The sequence below is a fragment of the Arachis ipaensis genome, chromosome B9, assembly GCF_059453495.1.
Source record: "Arachis ipaensis isolate K30076 ecotype BB chromosome B9, ASM5945349v1, whole genome shotgun sequence".
NCBI lineage: Eukaryota > Viridiplantae > Streptophyta > Magnoliopsida > Fabales > Fabaceae > Arachis > Arachis ipaensis.
The window spans coordinates 30889801-30893680 of NC_142444.1; the positions used below are offsets into that span (position 1 = coordinate 30889801).

Below are 3880 nucleotides of genomic sequence, written 5' to 3' on the forward strand. Positions count from 1 at the left end.
ACATCCCTGCTTCAATTAGGCGTGTAAAATGCCATTGCTCTGCAATCCTGGCATTTAACGCCAGATTGCTGCTTGTTCCTGGCGTTAAACGCCCAAATGTAGCATGTTTCTGGCGTTTAACGCCAGGCAGATGCTTGTTTCTGGCGTTAAACGCCAGCTTGGTGCCTGTTTCTGGCGTTAAACGCCAGACAGATGCTTGTTTCTGGCGTTTAAATGCCAGACTGCTCTCCTCCAGGGTGTGCTATTTTCAATGCTATTTTTCATTCTGTTTTTGATTTTTCAGTAGTTTTTGTGACTCCACATGATCATCAACCTACTAAAACACGAAATAACAAAAGGAAAATAAAATAGACATAATTAAATAACATTGGGTTGCCTCCCAATAAGCGCTTCTTTAACGTCAATAGCTTGACAATAAGCTCTCATGGAGACTCACAGATGTTCAGAGCATTGTTGGGACCTTCCAACACCAAACTTAGAGTTTGACTGTGGGGGTTCAACACCAAACTTAGAGTTTGGTTGTGGCCTCCCAACACCAAACTTAGAGTTTGATTGTGGGGGCTTTGGTTGACTCTGCAGTGAAAGAAGCTTTTCATGCTTCCTCTCCATGGTTACAGAAGGGGATCCTTGAGTCTTAAACACAAGGTTGTCCTCATTCAGTTGAAGGACCAATTCTCTTCTGTCCACATCAATCACAGCTCTTGCTGTGGCTAGGAAGGGTCTTCCAAGGATGATGGATTCATCATCTTCCTTCCCAGTGTCTAGGATTATGAAATCAGCAGGGATGTGAAGGCCTTCAACCTTTACTAACATGTCCTCTACTTGTCCATAAGCCTGTTTTCTTGAGTTGTCTGCCATCTCTAATGAGATTCTGGTAGCTTGCACCTCAAAGATCCCAAGTTTCTCCATTACAGAGAGTGGCATTAAGTTTATTCCTGACCCCAGGTCACACAGAGCCTTCTCAAAGGTCATGGTGCCTATGGTACAGGATATTAAGAATTTGCCAGGATCCTGTTTCTTTTGAGGTAATTTCTGCCTATCCAATGCATTCAGTTCATTGGTGAGCAAGAGAAGTTCATCTTCCCAAGTCTCATTACCAAATAATTTGGCATTCAGCTTCATGATTGGACTAAGGTACTTAGCAACTTGCTCTTCAGTAATTTCTTCATCCTCTTCAGAGGAAGAATACTCATCAGAGCTCATGAAGGGCAGAAGGAGGTTCAATGGAATCTCTATGGTCTCTAATTGAGCCTCAGATTCCTTTGGTTCCTCAAAGGAAAACTCCTTATTGGTCACTGGACGTCCCAGGAGGTCTTCCTCACTAGGATTCACATCCTCCTCCAACCTTGTAGGTTCGGTCATGATGGTTAAATCAATGGCCTTGCACTCTCTCTTTGGATTTTCTTCTGTATTGCTTGGGAGAGTACTAGGAGGAGTTTCAGTGACTCTTTTACTCAGCTGGCCTACTTGTGCCTCCAAATTTCTAATGGAGGACCTTGTTTCATTCATGAAACTTACAGTAGACTTAGATAGATCAGAGACTATATTTGCTAAGCTAGATGGATTCTGCTCAGAATTCTCTGTCTGTTGCTAAGTGGATGATGGAAAAGGCTTGCTATTGCTAAACCTGTTTCTTCCACCATTATTAAAGCCTTGTTGAGACTTTGTTGATCCTTCCATGAGAAATTTGGATGATTTCTCCATGAGGGATTATAGGTGTTTCCATAGGGTTCACCCATGTAATTCACCTTTGCTATTGCAGGGTTCTCAGGATCATAAGCTTCTTCTTCAGAAGATGCCTCTTTAGTACTGTTGGATGATTCCTTCAATCCATTCAGACTCTGAGAGATCATATTGACTTGCTGAGTCAATATTTTATTCTGAGCCAATATGGCATTCAGAGTATCAATTTCAAGAACTCCCTTCCTCTGAGGCGTCCCATTACTCACAGGATTCCTTTCAGAAGTGTACATGAACTGGTTATTTACAACCATGTCAATGAGTTCTTGAGCTTCTGCAGGTGTTTTCTTTAGGTGAATGGATCCACCTGCAGAATGGTCCAATGACATCTTTGATAATTCAGACAGACCATTATAGAATATATCCAGAATGGTCCATTCTGAAAGCATGTCAGAAGGACACTTTTTGGTCAGTTCCTTGTATCTCTCCCAAGCTTCATAGAGGGATTCACCTTCCTTCTGTCTGAAGGTTTGAACATCCACTCTAAGCTTGCTAAGCTTTTGAAGAGGAAAGAACTTGGCTAAGAAAGTCGTGACCAGCTTATCCCAAGAGTTCAGGCTGTCTTTAGATTGAGAGTCCAACCATATTCTAGCTTTGTCTCTTACAGCAAATGGGAAAAGCATAAGCCTGTAGACCTCAGGATCAACCCCATTGGTCTTAACAGTATCACAGATCTGCAAGAATTCAGTTAAGAACTGAAAGGGATCTTCAGATGGAAGTCCATAAAACTTGCAATTATGTTGCATCAGAGAAACTAATTGAGGTTTCAGCTCAAAATTGTTTGCTCCAATGGCAGGGATTGAGATGCTTCTTTCATGTAAATTGGAATTAGGTGCAGTAAAGTCACCAAGCATCTTCCTTGCATTGTTATTATTTTTGGCCATGTCTCCTTCTTTTTCGAAAATTTCTGTCAGATTTTCTCTAGAGAGTTGTGCTTTAGCTTCCCTTAGCTTCCTCTTCAGAGTCCTTTCAGGTTCAGGGTCAGCTTCAACAAGAATGTTCTTATCCTTGTTCCTGCTCATATCAAAAAGAAGAAAACAAAAAAGAAGAGGAATCCTCTATGTCACAGTATAGAGATTCCTTATGTAAGTATAAGAAGAGAATAATGGAGGAAGGAAAAGATAAGAATCCAAACACAAGGGAGAGGAATGAGTTTGAATTCTTGGGTGAAAGAGGGGTGTTAGTAGATGAATAAATAATTAGAAAGAGATGAGGAGAAGAGAAATAAATTAAAATAAAAGTATTTTTGTTTTTAAATTGAATTTAAAATAAAAAATAAAAATTAAAGTTCAAAAATTAAGAAAGGAAAATTGAATCAAATTAAATTAAATTTAAAACAATTAGTTAATTTAAAAAGAAATTTTGAAAAAGAGGGAAGGGATTTTCGAAAATTAGAGATAGAATTAGTTAGGTAGTTTTGAAAAAGATATGATTGAAATAGTAAACTTTTAAAATCAAACAAAAAGTCAAGTAGTTAATTAAAAAAGATTTGAAAATCAATTTTTGAAAAGATAAGAAGTTAGAAAAGAAGTTAGAAAAGATTTTGAAATTGATTTTGAAAAAGATGTGATTGACATTTATTTTGAAAAAGATTTGAAAAAGAAATTTAAAAAGATTTGATTTTTGAAATCAAAGTTGATTACTTGACTAACAAGAAACTAAAAAGGTATTATTCTAGAGTTTAAAGATTGCACCTTTCTTACTAGGCAAGTAACAAACTTAAAAATTTTGAATCAATCATATTAATTGTTAGCATTAATTTCAAAAATATGAAATAAAAATAAGAAAAAGATGTTGAAAATCAATTTGAAATTTTCGAAAATCATAAAAGGAAAATGAAAAAGATTTGATTTTTGAAAAAGATTTGAAAAAGATAGAATTTTAAATTGAAAATTTGATTTGACTCATAAGAAACAACTAAATTTTAAAAAGTTTTGAAAAAGTCAACTCAAATTTTCGAAAATTTATGAGAGAAAAAGGGAAATATATTTTTTTATTTTTGAATTTTTAATGATGAGAGAGACAAACACTAAATTGAAACAAAACATAAAAATTATGAATCAAAACAACTAATGCATGCAAGAACACTTTGAATGTCAAGATGAACACAAAGAACACTTTGAAGATCAAGATGAACATC

At 36.3% G+C, this 3880-nt stretch overlaps 1 non-coding gene across 1 annotated transcript; it reads left to right on the forward strand.

Annotated features, from left to right (window-relative positions):
• The first annotated feature begins 2123 nt into the window (after nt 1–2123).
• LOC148544172 (small nucleolar RNA R71) lies at nt 2124–2231 on the forward strand. The gene has a single exon (XR_015901841.1). It is a non-coding gene; the product is annotated as a small nucleolar RNA R71 (small nucleolar RNA).
• The last annotated feature ends 1649 nt before the right edge of the window (nt 2232–3880 follow it).